We start from the raw sequence: 20,353 nt of genomic DNA, 5'->3' as shown, positions 1-20,353 counted from the left end.
CTATATAGAGGCCTGACACAGAATCCTTACTGTGCTTGCCAAATTGTGATCAAGTGATTTGGAGACCAAGAAACAGGAATCTAGACATGGTATGGTTTGGTCTTTAGTATGTGTATAAAATCTGTTACTAATTACGTAATTTTCTTACTTAAAATCCAATGAGATTAAAAGAGGTACTTTTTTTTTTTTTTAGCTTTTTTTTTTTTTCCCACTCCTACAATGGTTTTTGGGAAACACTGCTGTAGTAGTGATTCATGCTGACTAACAGATGAGTAATTTTTGATGACTTTCAGAAGGCACTTCTTTCTTTTCCTGGAACTATGTGAATTTTGTTAACACGGTCACTGAAAAGTTAAACAAATAAATTTAGCAGCAGGAACATTACTTCCAGGGCTGTCTGGCTATCATCAGACTCACAAGTCTGGAGAGAATCTGCCTATGGAATAGCAAAGGGTTAAATTCTGTTTTTAGTTTGTGTGTTAGCTCCTATTGAAAACAGTAGCTGTATGGGAGTAATAGAGCAGTACCTGGCCTTAAGCTTTTCTGAACAATTAGAAAATGCTGCATTATCTGAATACTCTTCTGCAGACTTTGTCCCTCCAGGAGAAAACTGTATGCACTCAATTTTGGATGTTCTCAAAATAAATGAATAGTGCTGTAAACAGAATTCATACAGCTTCATAATTAACTTATCTTGTCTAAAATGAGTCTCTTTATAAAATGTGCTGAATGTTGCTGGGATGATGGTGTTAAAAACCCAGATGTGGCAGGCAGTTCTGTAGCACTGTAATATGGAGATAATTTGTAAGGGGAAGCCTGTGAGATTAAAAAAAATGTGGTAAATGAGGGAGAGTACGGAGGCTAAAATCAGTATAAAGCAACAGGGTTTTTTTTTTTCTGTTATTTTTTCTTCAAGTTAGAGAAAACAAATTAAAAAGCAGGGGAGGGGAGGGAACACCTCCCTAGGCAGAGCTCAGTTGGAAGTCTTAAAATCCTAAATAAATGTCTTAGGAAATAGGTATTGATCCTTGCCTGGAGAATAGTGCCAAAGACATTCAAAGGGGTGAGGAGAAAGACAGGGGTTTGTTAGTTTTATTTTTTTTTTAATAACATGCTGTGAGCAGAGACAGTCTGAGCAGTCACTTTATTATTAATATTTTGCACCTCATCACACGCCATGTGCACATTTATTTCTGAAATACGGGAGAGAAAGTAAAAACTGTTTTTAATCTTTTCCTTTCCTGCTCTCTATTCAGATGAAAAAGTGTGCAGCAATCATCATTATACATATGTCTACCCACACAGAGTGGGCACATGCCCATTTTTCTTAGTTTCCATGAATGTTCTTTGGTTTTTCCCCTTTGCCTTTAAAGACATTAAACTTACAGCACCATGCCTCAGGCTCTCTTTATTGAATTCCATGCTAGGACAAGTGAGAGTGGGTGAATAAACTCATGTTTGGTGTTTCTCTCTCTGTGTATGTGCTATTCCATGACCTGCAGCTGTTTGGTATATCTCACACAGCTGGCAGGAGCTGGAGTGTCCAGTCTGCTGGTGCTTGTTCATGTGTCTGGCAGGGTAAGTGGAAACAGGTACTCCTGGAGAACACCAACTGCTCTCCCCTTGTATTTTATCTTTGGTTGCAACAGCAAACAAGGAAGACTGATGTAAGGGTCACTTACAAGCTGTAATTTGAATGGCCTGTTTTAAAACAGGGGAAGGGACAAGTTCTGCTCTCTTCAATAGGTGTGTGTGCATGGAAGACTCTAAGCCAGTTTATCTAAAAAGAGGACACATCATGGATTTAGTTTTAGCCGGGTGATTTTTCTGTGTCCTCTTGTTTCCTGGAGTCATTGACTGGTTTGGGTTGGAAGACACATTAAGATCTTCTAGTTCCAACCCCTCTGCATGGGCAAGGACACTTCCACTAGATGAGGTTGCTCAAAGCCTCACCCAGCCTGGCCTCAAACACTTCTAGGGTTGGGGCATCCACATCTGCCCTATTTGTCTGAGCATGATCTCCTTTCTGAACTTTGTCCTGTATAATTTTAAAATTGTAGTGAGAGTGCTGAAAGAAAGACCTTTGCCCTGATTTATTGTTCCCTTTAAGTTGTTTAGTTTTGGATGCATTAGGAGATTAAGAGCACACACAGAAGAAGTTAATCATGGTGACTTGTGTGGTTCTTAATCTAGCTATTCAGACTGGCTATGGCTTGGACTTGGTATGTTCAGGCTGTGTTTAGGTGGATCTTAGAATAGATAAGCCTGCTTGGTCCTGGATATGTAAGACTTATTGACATCACCAGGAACCAAAAGGTCAACCTGTATTATCTTGCTGTCAGTGTCCAGGCTCCACCTAGGGTGTTCCTGAGACTGCTTGTCCTCAGTCTGTACTTGGGTGTATGTTTGTATATAAATAATAAAGAGATATAAGTACCAAAGAGATTGAGCAGGTTTGACTTGGAGAACAACTTCAAACTTGGCTTGGCTTGACTTGTAGGTAAACAAACCTTTAAAGGCATTTGAAGAAATGGTGACTTGTCCTTAGGATCTCTTGAGAAACAGTGAAAACTTGCACCAGCCTTAGATGCAAACCTTAATAAATAATGGCTAAATACTTTCCAAGTCATTGACAGGAAGAGTGTATGTGGTATGCAGGAGATGTGTTTCAGCTGAGGCTAGACTGATTAAGAATGATTTAAGTGCAAAGGTTATGTATACAGGTTGTTATTCCATAAAATATTCAGGGCTGGATAGGAACAGACTGAAGTGCCTAAATGTGCAATATATATTCATTTAGATAATTAGGACATTGCAAGAAAAAAACCCCAAACCCCAACACCCAATCTTCATCTCCACGAATTTAACTACATCCCAAAATCTGGGCCCTTGGATATTCCAGAAATAAGAGATGTCTAGGTATACTGCAAACTGGCAGATAATTAGATGAGTGAAGCCTGGAGAACTGGGGAAAAACATAACCTGATAGTGGAATTGTAATAATTAATATCTGCCATTTCTCTGTTCTCCTTAACAATCCAGCGATTTGCCCACAGGGGGAAAAGGACCTGGGGGTGCTGGTCAACACACAGCTAAATATGAGCAAGTGGTGTGCTCAGGTGGCCAGGAGGGGCCAACAGCATCATGGCTGGTATCAGCAATAGTGTGGCCAGCAGGAGAAAGGAAGTGACTGTGAGCCTGTACTCAGCACTGGTGAGGCTGCACCTCAAGTACTGTGCTCAGTTCTCAGCTCCTCACTACAAGAAGGACATTGAATTGCTGTATCATGTCCAGAGATGAGCAACCAAGCTGGTGAAGGGTCTGGAGAACAAGTTCTGTGAGGAGAGACTGAGAGAACTGGGAATGTTTAGTTTGAAGAAGAGGAGGCTGAGGGGAGACCTAATCACTCTCTAGAACTACCTGAAAGGAGGGTGTACTGAAGGGGGTGTTGGCCTCTTTTCTCAAGTAAGACTAGAGGAGATGGTCTGAAGATGTGCCAGAGGAGGTTTAGACAAGATATCACGAAGAATTTCTTTAGTGAAAGAGTAGTCAAACACTGGAATGGGCTGCTGAGGGAAGTGGTAGAGTTGTTATCTCTGAAGGTATTAAAAAAATGTTTAGGTGTGTCACTTCAGGACATGCAGTAGTGGGCATGGTGGTTTTTTTCTGTGTTGATGGTTGGACTCCGTGATATTAGAGTTCTTTTCAACCATGATAATTCCGTGATTCTATGATGCTGCAAGAGCATCACTATGATATCTTGCCAGGTTATCAATGACAAAAGGGAGAGTGTGTTATGAGACCTGTACTAGAAGTATTAAAATCTGTTGGCATAGTAATAGAAATACAGAGATGAAAGAAAATCTCCTGAAAAGACTTTTTTTGCCTCATCTTGAAAGTTGTTTTTTCTCAACACTCTAACACTTCTTAAATGGAGAAACTAGTGGTTTCTTACCTACACGTTGTTTTTCTCTAGTAGTGTCCTAGGGCACTACAGCTAGCACACATCATCTTGTGTAGGAAACACAGACTACTAGAGAATTCAAGAAAAGCCTGCCTTTAATTTCTTTAAAGTAAGGAGAATTACTGCATTCAGAGATTTTGCTTTGGAATTCTGAATTGTGTAAGAAGTCAACATAAAAACAGGAACAGAAATGTTCATTTTTATTTTAGAACATAGCCATTCGTGTTTGTACTGCATTTCAAGTCTGAAAGAATAGTGAATTCTCTTTTAGGCTTCATTTAACTAACAGTATCTTTGTTAAGTGCTACAATAAAAGGGTTTGCCAAAAAGGCAGTATCTGAAGTAGTGGAAGAGTGGTTTTAGGAGTCTCCTACAGACACCTTCCAGTAAGGCAATGACAAAAGAAGGGTAAACCTCTATCTCAGTTTCGGTGAGCATACGTGTCTCTTCTTGTGCACATAAATAGTTTGTCAATAACTAGCAGACAGATTCCTGGCAGCAAAGATGGAGATGCCAACATCCAGCAGCTATGATACAAAAAAACAGTGTGGAACATTTATCTTCATTTTGGAAGTTGCATATGTAGAGCTGAACTGAGGTAATTCACTTAACAAACATGTGAAATGATCTCCCTTCTGTCATAATTTGTCTGTATAAGGAGACCACATCCATTTCCTTACTTGTATGAGGCAGTCATAATATTACTGCAGTCTTGTAGGATGTTTTTGTGAGGGTGAGGATGTATCTGTGCAAAGATACTTAAGTGCTTGAGCATAGTTTTATACTTGTGCAGGTTAGTATGTCTTGTTTTGACTTGGAGCTGAAGAACAGTTCATGAGCAGTTCACAAGCACAGATGACTCAATCCAACTGGAAACATTTTCTGATTTCTTTTTTTTTTTAAGTTTGATTTCATGGTGTATAAGTGCTGCTGAAGGAGCATTGTGTAGGTGGGATTACTTAAAAGTTAGTAAGGGTGATGTCACCTAATGGGACTATTTGTTTGGGCTCAACAGGATAGCTAAGCAGTAAAGTATGTCTGATTTCTTTCTTCATGTAAAACTGATGTGAAAATCTTCCTAAATAAAGAACAGTTCACACAACACATGGGGAAAATTAACAATAAGAGAACAGTCCTGAGATAAGAGAACTGATTTTGTGTTGGTACAAAAGAAGTATCAAGCGATCTTGATTATCGACCCTTGGTCAAATTGCTCACTGTGTACTTTCAGGAATTGTTCTGTTAAGGTTTGGTGTGGGGTTTTTTCCATAATCATGGGGCCTAAGATGTTTCCAGTTCATGGTTTAAAAAGCAAGCGTCCAGTGATTCTGTGATAAAGACCTTTAGAGAATATTTGACCTTTCCTTACAAGTTTTTAACTGCTTTCTTGCTATCAGCATTACTCTTTTTATGTGTGACAATGAATTTTAAGAGAGACATCAACAAATCAAGTGTTTGGGAACATGCACACAAATAATGTAGAAAAGTTTTCTTCTTTTTACTGAGGGGCTGAGTGCTAGAGGACAAAAGAAGGACAGAAAGACTGGAGAGAGTAAAGAAATGAGTTGAAAAAAAGAGGAAGGGGAGAAGTCGATGAGTAAGAAGACGTAAGTATGAAGGAAGGAAAACGGATTGAGAAGAAGGAACTGAAAAGCCTCAAGGGAAGTAATCTCTGACACTGAGAAAGCTGTCATTTTCAATATGATTATTCTGAGACTGGTATCTGAGGCTTAGAGAAACAAGAGCATGAGCAGCAATGTGCCTGTGGTTGGGCATCTCATGACAGGTGAGTATTGCTGCGTGCAAGACACTGCCCTCAGCAGGGCAAAGCACATGTCAGAGGTACTGGGGCTGTACTAAACCTACATCTTGAAGTACTGCAAGTTTCTATTTGGTACGTGTGCTTTTCACCAGGGCTAAATTGGTCAAAATATCTCTACTGCTTTCCTCACCATGTTTTCACACCAAAGTTTGTGATGCAGCACAGAAAATCTAAAAGCTCTTGACATAAGGCCAGCCTTGCAGAGACATTCCCTTAGGTATAATTGACAAGGCAATCATGCTCACACTCTCAATTCACATATGACAACTGAGGTGGTAGAGTAACAATGAAGCTGAGATACATGAAGATTGATCTTTTTTCACTCTTTGCTCTTAATTATTTGAATTATCCATATTGAAATGTTGTTTTGATGGGCTGCTGGCATCTACTTGTGACTCAGGGAAGGAGAAGGAGGGACAGTGCAGATCTGCACATCTCTGGAGAAAAGAGAAGAGAGAATACATTTCAGGAGACCAGAACTATTTTGCTGGTCTGGGAATACAATAAAATTATGTCCATTCCTTTTACATGCTCTCCCTGGCATGTCTGCTCAGTATTCTGGTACAACTTTAAGTGGTAAATTACTTTGGCTCATGGTTTTTGCTTGTACCTACCTCTGGGTGACTTTGGACTAATTTTTGTTTTCCCCTAGATGCCTATATACTATCAAGGTAATATATAAAATAGTTTGCTTTAGAATGAACCAGGTCTTTAACAATTTCTTGCTTTGGTTTGGTTTGGGTTTTTTTGTGAGCTCCTTACTAGACTAATGCTTCCTATAGCTGGTGAGGATTTTTTCCTTTATGATCATAATTTTCCAGGTGCCTAATACGATAGGGACATATTGCAAAAATAAATCTTTTTATTGAATTCAGAGTACTTCTCATGATTTATAGTAATGACTTTATCCTGTCACTGTGGAGGGTTCTTTATGGCTTCCTTTTTGTTTGCCTTTTTTGTTTGTTTTTGTTTGGGGTTTTGTTTTTGTTTGTTTGTTGGGGTTTATTGTTTTGTTTGTTTTTTTTGTCTTTTGGTTTGTTGGTTTTTACTCCTGGGAATTTGATGATTATATGGGATGGGCAAATGGAATTCAGACTTGCTAATAACCAGTGAAGAAAGTATCAAGTCATATTTTGTTTCTGACAGTTGGTGCGGGAATTATTTCTTCTGCTTGCCATAAAAAGTCTTCTTTGCAGTTCCCCTCTTTCTTTAGACTTGAATCCAGCAAAACAACTGGTCTCATTTGCTTTCTGTGATAATATTCACAGACTTAACATACAGTATTTGTTATAGTGCTTTTCTGGGTCAGGGCCTACTTTACTTTAGCTGCATATCAAGTCTGCATGTATGTTATTCTAGAATTTTCATAATTCCACAGTAGCAATTTTTCATTGTACTTAGCATTTTCATACAATACATGTTAGTAGAAAAGCACAGATTAACCAAAACATGTGTGGATAGAAACACAGATATGCACCAAGTTGTGTTCAATAGAAGAGGGTTGTTCAGGGCACTCATTTCTTACATAGCTATATTTGCAAAGAACAAAATTAGCATTTTTTTTCCCAATTTATTGTGTTTCCTTTTGAGATTTCAGAACTGTGATATAGGGAAATAATGAATAAAGCAATTAAAATAGCCTACCCATGCTCAGGCCAGACATGGTGATTAACAGCAAATTCCCCACTGAAAGCACCAGTGGATACTAACATTGCTCGAAACTGATTGCTGGTTTGCTCAGGACCCACCATCAATCCATTTGAATGTTTTTTTGTTTGTTTTTTTAAAGTTGACCGAGCTTCACATAGAGTCAAGAAAAGAGCTTTTAGATGAAAAGACAGTTCTGGACAACCCTCATTTTTTGGTAAATGAGTTAGCTTAGTAAGCTAAAGGCATCCCTTGCATAACTCCACTGTGCAGCCTTTGGAGGTTTGGCCGTGTAAGGCTGGATTTCAGGAACCACAGCAGCACAGCCTCCCATCAGGTTTCTGCACTGCACTGCAAAGAGCTACGAGGGTTTGTGCCTCCTCAGTCTATCAGTATCCATCTGTCCACACCTGAGGGTGGAGCCCAGGATTGTTTGTGCTGAGGCATGCTAAAAGCTTGGCTACCCTGCAATTTGTACTTAAACTGAAGGTAAGTGGCAGAGGTATTGGGAGCCACCTACCAAAAATCCACAGACTAAGAGCTCCTCCCACTTGTGAGCTGGTTAGCCAAAAGCTGTGACTCATCTATGCTTTTGCCACAGCAATCATAAAAACATTTTCCCTAAATTCAAACCAGCACTATCTTGTGCTTGAATGATAATAAATTAAGGGTCTATGTGACACAGACAGGGAATCAGTCTCAGGGCCAAGTGTTCCCTGAGAAATCTGAAACAGTAACCTCTGCTGATTCCACCTTCTATTTTTGCCATTGGGTCCTTTATAAATAATCTTCTAATGGGATATGACAGCTCTAGTCTGACATTAGGGAGATTTCAGATGTGACAACAGTTACCTGGAAATTGTGACCTCTGAGAAACAGGTTTGAGCTGCTATTTCAGTTAGACAACACTCATAGTCACTGTCCTCAAAATCCTAGGAACAGGGTGGATTTTGATCCTGTACATATTGTGCTGGCTGTATTTTGAAGCAACAAATTAAAAAATATTCCCTTTCGAAAAAAAATGTTTATAAATAGCTCAAGAAAAATTGTTCTAAAATTTTTTGTTTTCTGTTTTATCAACAAGTTCTTTCTACATAATTTTGTTTTTCAGCTGAGAGCTTTGCTGAAACTCAAACCTGAAAATTCAGTTCCAGTTCTCAGAGCTGTAAATACATTGATTTTGATAGTATGTTTCAGTGGTCATAGTTTCTGAGGGGGGAGGAAAGGAATTTGTCTTTTGCACATTTGAATAAATGCTTTGACTTCAGAAATTCCAAAATAGAAAATCGTTTTGAAACAGGTTTTCCTTTCCTTGAAATTGCCTGTACAATATGAGATAAAAAAATCACGATTAACTCAAAGTCTCACTTAAAGCTGGGACCCTCCCCTGGGTAATGACAGTGCAGCTGTTCTGTAGGAAGCTGAAATAGATTGGCTCTTCCCGCAAAGCCTCCTTCATTGTCCAGGGCAGTTTAACCAGAAATCTTGTCTCAGCAACCTTCACCAACCACTAAACAAGCTCTCATCTTTATATAAAAGGAATGGTGATTTTACATACTGCTAGACACAGTCCTGGTGAACCCAGGAGATGGTGACATGCTACTGACTGCTATTGAGGCACACAGCAGAGTTGGGACAGTTTGTGTCAGCTGAGGTGGGGGGGCAGCCAGTTTCAACCTGATTAAAATTCTAGCTTTATGAAGTTTATTCTTTCTTGTTGAATTTTTTCAGTAGTTACAGATACATATGTATTTTTCACTGCTTTTGGTGGTAAGAATGGTGTCTTGATGATCTAAGACCTTTTTTTTTTTGTGATGTTTCTATTTTTGGTAAAGGGAGTCATCTCTTATTTCTTTGTGGTGGATGAGCTGTAACTACAGAAGAAAAAGTGTTTCAAATGTGGTTTGCTAGGGCCTTTAGCATTTTTCTGACTTGGAGATACCTATGTTGGACTTGATGATCTCTGAGGTCCCTTCCAACCCAGCCAATTCTATGATTCTATGTTTTCATTCTAAATCCAAATAACAGATCTATTCCAAAATGTATTTTCTACTGGTATCTCTCAGAAAGGGGCAAACCTTGCAAGGGTAGAAGCACCACAATAAGACTGAATTAAGACTGAGTTAAGCTGTATATTTAAAGTGATCAATGTGATGCACTCTTGGCCAAAGTAGTGAGGAACGATGGAAGATACTGTTTCAAGGTTCACCAGGGGAGGGTGTGTGGGACACTGGGATTTGGCAGAGAAGGCATTCTTGACCTTTGTTACATTAAAGAAAGCGGCATGTTAGCTTATGCTTTTTAATCAATAACTTTTTAAACAGCATTTTTTGTTTGTCTCAGATGTGGTTTGAAGTTTTCGCATTAGAGTGTGCAAGGATGCTGGCTGTGGTCTGTTAAACATATCTCAAAAATGCAAAACCTTATCTCTGCGTTAAGACAAAAGTAAATACTCCTTTTAGTTCCAGCCCAACTAGCTGGAGATGGTTTTTCCTTCAGGCTTCTCATCATTGCCCACAAAAGGAGGAATTACTGCCTATAGTGATTAGTGTGAGCACTCCCTAAACTGCACATTAGGGAACATTAGCCAAGTTTGCTCAAACCACCTAATTAACATTTTAAGCTAACCTGCTGTTCTTTTCTGAGGTGGATTAGGGAGAGTGCTTGTGAAGAAGCTCTCCCAGCAGAACAGCATGTGTTTCTGTGACACACTTTGTAACTCTGGGGGAGTGATTTCCAGCAGAGGGTATTAAAGGAGAAGACATATTTTTCAATCAGTGCTGCTACCTGAAGGGTGACCAAATGTCTGCAGTTCACAGACCCCAGCTTGATTTGTGGGAGAAGGGAGATCAGAGGTGCTGGAGTGAGAAAGGGATGAGATGGGTAAAAAGGCATATCTCTATTTGGTTCTGTGGGTTTTTTTTTGGTTTGGTTTTTTTTGCATAATTTCTGTAATGCACTACATGCTTCTAATGCATGTCTTGAAGCATGCATCCTGTCTCTGATGAACCTTGTATCTGTAGCTAGCTGAAGAAGCAGCTTTTTCTAGCTGATGCTTCCCACATGATTGCTGCCTCCTGTAAATCAGGCCCAGAAGGTGTTTATTAGAATTTTGCTTCTGCTGTTCTTCCTCTCTGTGCCATACATCACCCCCAACTATACTGGGAGTCCAATGATCTAAAGCCAGATGATTGAAACATAGATAATAAGACAGAAGGATGTTTATGCCTGGGGAAAAAAGGGATATATCTTCTTTTAATACATTTTTTTTCTCATACAACTTCTGCCACTTTAAAGTGGGAAGTGCATTGACTTTAAAGAGAATAACATCTCTCCTATTTGGAGTGCCTGCAAAACACTGCAAATCATTTATGTCACTCCTCATACTTTAACTGTTCTAATGTTATTTAATTCTGAGATCAAGGCTTGTGCTGGGACAAAAAAAATCACATTGCCAATTTAACTGCATTCCCAGTTGCCACAGAATAACCCCTGGTTTTCTGAAAGTATGTGAGAGAGAGCCTGAGTGGAGACACACACAGGGTACGAAAGTAAGACTCCTACACCTGATTTTCACTTCCCTTGAGTCAGATAAGTGAAAAACCACCCCTGAGACATGTCTATATCATATCTGATCCAGTTAAAGCTTTGAAGAGTTGATAGTGTGGTGTTAAACTGACTGACAGAACCTTTCCTGGAGTTGGCATGAGCAAATATATCAAGAATAGATCAATTAATCACTCTGGTGAGCTTCATTAGTACCAGCATAGGGAAAAATGAGATTGCATCTCAAATGCTAACCAGGAATCCTTTATACTGCTCCTACAAAGGACTGTGGCTGAGGGAAGAATGCCTAAGAATTAAGAAAGTAGATTTGGGGAGTGGAAAACTGTTCTTACGAAGTGAATTCAGGAGGGAATAATCAATGGGACAGATGACTAAAGTCCTCTATTCCTGAAATAAAGGTGCATTTGTTCTATGAATTCAAAGAACATGACACAGATTCTTCCGATTCATGTAACATTTCACCTAAGAGATCAGGATAAACTTGTGAAGACCTCTGGGAACAATGGAAGCTCATGGAAGAAATACAAGCCCAGAACTTTTTTCAGTCTGTACAGATCTGGTCACTGCTGTATTTGCAGAGTTCCTAAGACAAAATCACACTTTCCTGAAAGTCATTCCTGGCTGCTACATCAATGTGCATCTTTATGTAGAGCAGCATCTTTGCACTCCATAGAATGCAATCTGATAGGGACGCCAGAAGGGAGAGATCCTGATAAATTGTGTGGCTTCTAGGCAAGTTCTATCTAATGTTTTCTACCCACAGCATTTCACAAAAGTACCACTCTACTTGATTTACAAAATGAGGATGCTAAAACATACAGGCTGAATAACTCTGAGGCTGGAAAGAAAGTTAATAGCAGACTGAAAAGAGAAAATGTCTTTTCCTGATACCCTGCACAGCCACTGGTCTGCTGGGCTTGGCAGACAAACCTTCTTCTCTTTCTTCATATCCTACAGCATATTGCTCTCTAGCCTCCAGAAGGGCAGCATTCCATGGTGGTGGGTGGTAATAGAGGCTCCTTTGCAGTAAAGGTTTTCTCTCTTTCATCTCAAGATCCTGGTGAAATGCAGTTTCATTATTTTGTCTCTGTATCTTTAGTTCTCACATCTGCAGCATCTTCTGAATTTCCCTTACTCTAAGTGAAACTCCTGTATTAAAGCCAAAAACAAAAAGCACCTGCTGGGTCACTATACACTTGTAGAAAAAAGTGTTTATGTTTGTATTAGAGATTTGTTGGAAGAGGAGAAAGAAGATATAATTTAAAAGGAATCTGGTCATCAATCAAAATGTTTAAGTGAAGTACAATATACAGGGGTTTACCTGAATCATCAAGAAAATATAATGCACTTGGTTTTTGTTTATGACTAAGGAGCTGTAATTCATGACTGCCAAGTGAGAAACAGCCTTTTATTCTTCATTGAAGACTGGAAATAAAAGTGTAACCACCTGTCTTAACCTTTTTATATTCTTGGGATATTAATGCATAATATCATGTATTAGTTTTGCTGCCCAGGGCTGCTGACTTTTTTTGGGTTATAGGATGAGTTGATCTAATTATCAGCATTGAAAAAGGCCTTATTCTTATCCCAATCAGTGTGGAGCATTCAGTGTGGAATCTCACACTCAGCACACATGATTGTGCAGTTTGGTCTGGTTTTAGGTCAGCTGAAAAAGCTTCATTTTGTTGAAGGTCTGGAAAGATCTCTTGCTACAGCATCTTTGGGACAGCAGCTTAAGCCCTGAAATCAGAACTCTTTACTCTGTGACTGTGTTTCTAGGCTGAGGATCTGCTTTTCAAAGTAGGTATTTCCCAAAGTTTCACGCACTGGTGAAATTAGAGGACTTTCTTTTCCACCATGAAGTATTCCAAACTTCTACCTTCTTGCTGGAAATTTGGTACTAATGCCTGTCTGACACACACAATGAGATCACAAACTCACTTAGAGTCCAAAGCAGTGTTTATTAATACACACACTCAGGGAAAAGCTACACTGCTATTGCACAGTTTTCTCTGCTAATCTGGTACTGGGTTTTCCAGTCATGCCCAGACATAAACCTGTGGTCTGGGCCCCACCGAGAAGGAACTTTCTTCCACCACCTGTGGAATAGAGGGAAGAAAAGCTACATGTGACCTGTTAGCTGAAATGGCACCTCCCATACATTCCAGGCATGTGTGTGACTAATACTAATTCTGTTGTGTGACATCTGAGGTCACATAATTGCACTAAGAGCATTGTGAGCCAAGATATATGTATCAAGTTATCTCAGTTATGTGCTGAAAAGCTCCAAGGGTGAGTCACACATAGAACTGAATATTAACTGTGGCATTACCTGTGTAACAGAGGACTGTGAATGCTGATGAATCTTCTTGTTGATCACAATAGAATCATGGAATATGTTAGGCTGGAAGGGACTTTTAAAGGCCATATAGTCCGACTGTTCTGCAGTGATCAGGGACATCTTTACATCGAGTTGCCCAGAGCTCCATCTGCCTGAACATGAGTGTCACCAGGGATGGGGCCTCCACCACCTCTCTAGTCAACCTGTTCCAGTGTTTCTCCACCCTTATAGTAAATAACTTCTTCCTAATATCCAATCTAAATCTACCCTTCTATACTTTAAGACCACTGCCACTTGTTCTGTTGCTACATGCCCTTGGAAACAGCCTCTCCCCAGGTTTCCTTTTTGTCCCCTTCAGATATTGGAAGGCTTGTATAAGGTCTCCCTGGAGTCTTCTCCTCTCCAGGATGAACAACCCCAGCTCTCTCAGCCTGTCTTTATAGAACTGTTCCAATCCCTCTGACTGGTTTTGTGTCCCTTCTCTGGACCTGCTCCACCAAGTCCATGTCCTTCTTGTGTTGAGGGCTCCAGAGCTGGACACAGTACTCCAGGTGAGGTTTTACCAAAGCAGAGGGGACAGAATCACCTCAGTCTGCTGTCCATGCTTCTTTTGATGCAGCCCAGGGTGCAATTGGGCTTCAAGTGCACATTGTTGGTTCATGTCTAGCTTTTCGTCCACCAGTGCCCCAGTACCTTTCCACAGGGCTGCTCTCTATCATACCAATAGAACTGACATGACAGTTTTCTTCTTTAACCATTCTACAAGAAGTTTTGGTCAGGAGAATGAAAAGTGGTTCTACTGATGTTAAAGCTAGTGAGAGGTCCATAGGCATATCTAGAGAAGTATACTGCAGGACTATGTGAAGGCAACATTCATGAGAGTAATGAGGTAGGACAAGGTGAAAAAATTTAAAGTAGGAGACATCTTGTTACTTACTACAGAGAGAACTAACATGTCTTCTCACTGATTTGGCATGTGGCACAAATGTTATGAAGCAATAAAATATTTCAGGAGAAGACCACCTCTGAGAGACTGGGCATGGACCTGTTTTACTTGTTTAGATGTTGCCAACAAAATGTGAGGTGGTTGCCAAATACAGTGAAGGGGTAAAAGTAGCATAGGAACAGGTGTTTGCCTTTGTGAAGTCACCAAAGACTCATGAGGAAACCAAAGCAGTGGAATACTTCCAGGAATACTTGAAAAGCAGGTATTTGCTGTCCACTGGTGTTGATGGATGAAAATGAAAATGCTGGGTTTGGGGGTTTCCACCACCAGGTAGTAGTGCTGTCCCCTGTCTTCCTATCTTTTTAATAATAAAAAAGCTTTTCTCTGTATCCACACTTTGTATTTACAAAAGGGAAAGCAGTGTCTGCTTACAGTTGCTAGGGAAGCTATTTACATTTCCTACATTCTTGATATTAGTTAATATTTAGAGGTACTGTTATTGAGGTCACAAAGGAGCCCATCTTTGAACATAAAGCTTTCTGCCAAACACATCTGGCAAAAAGGTTACCAATATATTTGGTTTTGAATGCAAGCACCTGCCCAAGGCTGAAATGTTGACATTTAGTATCTTTGCATGTGGTGTTCTTGCATCTCTCTTGTATAATGCATACATATTATGCTGGTAAATATTTCTTCACTCACTATCCTGGAGTCTAAAATTGCTTAGCTATAAAACAGGGAGAATTAACAATTCTGTTCCAGCAGTGATAAACATTTAGCTGTCATTATGTTCAGCTTGAACTATTTTGTAAATATTCTCAGCTCTCCATGTTCTGGTTGTCATCACTCTAGTAATCCATCTCCATCTTCAACTTTTATCCATGAAATTAAACCAACAGGAATTAATGGGACAAATTGTGTGAGGAAAGGGTACCAATAGATTTAGCTGAAGAAATGGGTCCTTAGAGAATACTTTAGTCTGAGATAATATAGTGTGGCACAAATGTCTCACTAATAGATAGCAATATGTTATGAAATCTAAAGCACCACTCTTGGACTACTGGTCTGTGATTTAGAGTTGATGGGATGGACACTGGGGCAAGCATATGCTTTTCAGGTTGAAGTCAAACCAGGTTTTGACAAATCTGAAGCATTTTGATTGTCATATTTTTTCTCTAAAATTATATGTCAGGCACTAAGTATGAAGCAGCTGTCATAATCCTGATGGGAATAAAATTTCTTCATTTGTATTCAAACCTTACACTGTCTGTGCTGGTACTGTGAGAAGATACAAAGACATCAGTCAAAAACATCTGTTTCCTGTAATGGATTAAAAAGCACCTTGGTCTAAATACAGGCCTTTTGGAAGATTAGATTTCAGCCTAATTGGAAAGATTTAAAAATTTCAAGATCAGCAGTTTTACTGAAGCTTATATTTATCCCTTAAAAAAGGTATATAATTAAGGTTAAGTTTTCATGGCTATGATCTAAAGCATCAGGAAAATATCCCAAGAGCTTCATAAACTGGAATAGGTTTGTTGTCCACTGAAATCAGCTGACTCATTTACAAATGTGTTCCTACGTGTTTTACATTTGAAAAATCAGAAGAAGAGTCTAAGTTGACTGGATCAACTATTTTACTACAGATAATTTAGCCACCTGCACTAGTAGCCAGGCAAAGAAAGTCTCTGTAGTGAGGGCTCATCTGCAGAGCACTTTTCCTGAGGAACCCTGTCAGATCCCATGGGAGCTGTGTTGAGACTGATAAGTCACTCCACCCTGGGCCTTGCTGTTGTTAGTCCTACATCATTTCATCTGTTTGTCTGCACAGATGGGCGAGGGACTTATTGAGGGGCTGGGGGAGCAGGATAGGAACGGTGGTGCCCATGTGCTGGACATGGGTCATTAAAGTCAACATTAGCAAATTATGTAGGGCTCAGGTGTCTTCTTGGCAGGATACACAAAGTAAATTATTTATATAAATAAAGAGTCATCCAAGACAATTAGCAGCCATAGTGTGAAGTGTGGTGTGTGCTGGGAAGTCTCCCTCCCTAGGATGCAGAGCCACACTCTCATAAACAAGGGGTGTCAGTGGGTCAGTTGCTTATTGGCCCTGCCAAATCAGAAATTGTACTTTTGGCTCAGTAGGAACAAATTTGTTGTGACTGCAATTATCCTCGTCACCCCTGCTCCAGTGTGTTCCCTTGCATGCTGATCCTTAGATGATGTAAATTAGCAGAGCGTCTCTGACAGCAGCACCTGTGCCTCTTCAGCTGTGCTGTTTGCATGGATATGCGTGGATTAATGGAATTGTATGTCTCCTGCGTGGCTGCCATTGTGTATGGTAAAGGGGAACAAGGATATCCTGGATTATGGAATCTTTGATAGTTTTGTTTCTGAATGAGAAGGGGCTCATGTAAGCCAGCTTTGGTGTCTTTGTGCTGTTCATTGCACTCCCATCTGGAAAAGGTTTACAGGCACAAATGCCTGCGTCCTTGAGCAGGATAGTTATATAGAGATGGGGCTGCACATGCCCTGTGTGTGTTGAGGAGTGCTGATGAGTAAACATCTGCATGGAATCAGCTCAGGACTAACTCTGAGCCTGAGCTGGCTGCAGGCAGAGGAACATAGCACGGCTGCACTCTGCTCCCTGCCTTCACAGCTGTGTTGCCACATGAACATAACCCCAGGCTTCCCCACCTGCAGCAGCTCTGCATGCAGTTAGGGCCACAAAAACAGAATTTGGTGCCTGAAGGAATAAGTCATATTGGACATAAACTGGCTCGGTGGACCCTGCATCCTCCACACAGCCTCTGTTTCCATAGGCGCAGGGGTCTGGTATGTGCCTTTGCAGCACTAAATCTGTGTCCACAGTAGATAATTGTGCAAGTGCACTCATATCAGTCATTGTGAGACTGCATAGCCACAGCCTGCTCAGCTTTCTGGTGTGGAAGAGGCCTGTAGATACATGTAGTTAATTTTATTTTTGCTGCTGTTCTCCCTGATATCCTAGTCAAGACTTAGGCTAAGTCTCTCTATAGGAGAGGGAAGAGGACAGAGGACAGCTGCTTCCCAGAGCTGCTTTTTGAAACTCAATTTAAATGAAAACCTTTCCAAAGTTCTGCCTTTTCCTCTGTGAGAAGAGGGCTTTACTCTGTGCATCATACACGAGCAAAATAAGAGTATTTTTTCCTGGCAGAAAGGTAGTTGTTTTCTTTGAGGTTTTTGTGTCCTCTCTGCATTTAACTGCCATGTGGAATGACATGAAAGGGGCTTTTCCTGAGCCTGTCTGTTGTCTCCATCAAAAGGCTTCTAAAGTTTTTAGGCTGCCTGTATTATCTTAACAGTGATTTTCTGTCACTAAATAACAATCTATTAGCACAACCTTGCCATCGGGGTTTGTCACACTTTGTGTGCCAGTGTATACATGTGCTTTTTTCCTTAGTCTCATCTCTCCCAACCTATAGTCTGGTCATTTAAAACGAAGTTCGCAAACAGCATAATAATTCTGGGCATCACAAAAGAGGCAGCTAATGGCTGCAGCTGCTATTGTAAACCTGATTTCCACAGGCTCAGCAGGGCTTGGCATATCAGGGGCAAGTTCAGTAATAGGGGCCCTGCTGCTGCAGCTGTGCCTGAGCAGTTGGATTTTCCTTGTCAGCCTGGGACGTGGAAGCTCCCGATGGCTTCCTGCAATGTGCTGAGTGGCCTCAGCCCCACTGGGAGACTTATGTGCTACAGCTTCCCTGAATTAAATGCAAGGTGTGCTGTGCAGGAGGCCAGAATAAACTCAGACTCCAGGTGAGTGCTGAAGAAGCTTTGGGGTGAGGTACTCTGTGGTTTGCCCTCTAAGAGAGGACATCACAGCCTGTGCCAGTGCTCTGTCACTCTCCCAGTGAAAAAATTCTTCCTAATATTTATACAGAACCACCTATTCTCCAGTATGTAACCAACCATTGCCCCTTGTCCTATTGTTAGTCACCCCTGAGAAAAGCTTGATTTCAGCCTCCTGGCACTCACCCCTTACATATTTATAAACATTAATGAGGTCACCCCTCATCCTCCTCTCGTCCAAGCTGCAGAGCCCCAGCTCCCTCAGCCTTTCCTCAAAGGGAGATGTTCCACTCCCTTCATCATCTTGGTCGCTCTGTGCTGGACTCTTTCAAGCAGTTCCCTGTCCTTATGGAACTGAGGGGCCCAGAACTGGACACAATATTCCAGATGTGGCCTCACCAGGGCAGAGTAGAGGGGCAGGAGAACCTCTCTTGGCCTCCTAACCACCCCCCTTCTAATGCACCCCAGGATGCCATTGGCGTTCTTGGCCACAAGGGCACATTGCTGGCTCATGGCCATCCTTCTGTCCACCAGCACCTTCAGGTCTCTTTCCCCTATGCTGCTTTCTCTCTTCCTTGCACATCAGGTGTAAGCATTATACTTCTGACGCATTGATAGCTACAGTCCTGGTCTGTATCATTTAAAAACATTAACATTACAAAACTTAATACTTCGAAAACTCTGTCCTTATGTGGCTTCCCCAGGGCCCTATAGGAAACCTTTCTGTAGGGGAGGAAGCTATTCCTGCTGAGTTGCAGGGGAGCATTTACAAATACCAAAAGCATGGGCTGCGTTTGCCAGCACAGAGCCAAGGCATCTGGCAAGGGTTTGCTTTGGTTGCTGGCTAAACCCAGCCAGATCAGTCTTGCATAACAAAAACTGCCCTATTTCCCAGTTCATGCCAGAACCTTCTTAAGGCTGCTGCTCCTGATGCAGAAAATGAACAATGGTTACCCAGCCCTGCTAGGGATGCATCCTCCTGCCTGCAGGTAGTAAGCTGGGATAAAGACATCACTCCACTCCACATCTTAAGGACTTACACTGTGAAGCATTAACTCATTTCCTCAGAGAGCTGAGCTTTCAGCTTTCATGAAAGTCAAGTCAAACATCACTTAATCAGTCTCTTAGCCCTTGTAGTAAGAGGGCAACTTGAAGTAGGGCAGTGTGTAGTGGTGGGGAAAGGAACAGAGAGTTGCTGCATTAAGTGTTTTTGAAGCTTTATTAAAAATACAGGTGAGTACTTGGGAGGGAGAGGGAATGGCTTTTTAGAAAACACTTTTTTATTTCTCTAAAATTTTTCCTGGTTTTGGTGATAATTTAAAAATATTTAAAGGAAACCAAACATCTTTACAAAAATATCTCTACACTGAAAAGAGGAAAGTTCTAATAAAAAGCTTCTACCAGCTCCCACTCACAAATTGCATTTAACGTTCGTTCTTAATTTACAAATCACAGTTGAAATACTTTCAGAGAGGAAATTTTTAAACTTTTAAATGTTTTTTGTCTGATGGCACTAATGTGATCAAATCAGTTAAGCTCATCTTCAGTTAAGAAGATGAATGTATCGAGACTCCCAGCAGGGTTGTCTGTCACTAGCACGGGATTATATGATCCCACCATTTGGCTTCGTGCTTGCTCTTGGTGAGGCTGATAATTTCATCACCCTCCCTGAAGTTGTGTTTCATTCTCCATAAATTCCTTAGTGCCTCTTTAAGCCTCTTGTATTGGAGCACTTTGTCTTCTGAAATGTCCTAGTCTGATCCGTCATTATCGTGGCACGTCACATCCAGTTACTGAATGTGTCTCACTAGGTGCAATGCAATGCTGGCTGCCAACATAACTAATTGTGAGTGAGTCTTGCTCGTGAGGCAGTTTGCTGAAAAATGCAGCTGAGAATACCTTTTTTCAGAGTATCTGCTCTTTGAACTGTCTTGGCATCAGCGAAATGCTTCATTATAGGGACATAATAGAGCCATGGGCTGTTCTCAGGCTGGGAAACTTCTGCCCAAACTCCCCACTGTTTCTACCCTGGGTTTGGCTCTGCCAATGATAGCAGCTAAGGGGATAAATGGATAGATTGCTGGTTCCCAAAGCTTTTGGAGTGACACTCACAGCTGTAGCTGCCACAACCTTCTGCTCTGTTTGCATTTACCCTCTCCAAATGAGTGGCCGCCGCCTTCTGTCTGAAATGGCTGCTGCTGCCTTCTTATCTCCTCTGGTCCTTCCCCCTCC

Source organism: Heliangelus exortis, chromosome 1 (genome assembly GCF_036169615.1).
Source record: "Heliangelus exortis chromosome 1, bHelExo1.hap1, whole genome shotgun sequence".
In the NCBI taxonomy this organism is placed as follows: Eukaryota; Metazoa; Chordata; class Aves; order Apodiformes; family Trochilidae; genus Heliangelus; species Heliangelus exortis.
The sequence above is the reverse complement of the archived record's forward strand: the minus strand, read 5'-3'. Positions refer to the sequence as shown.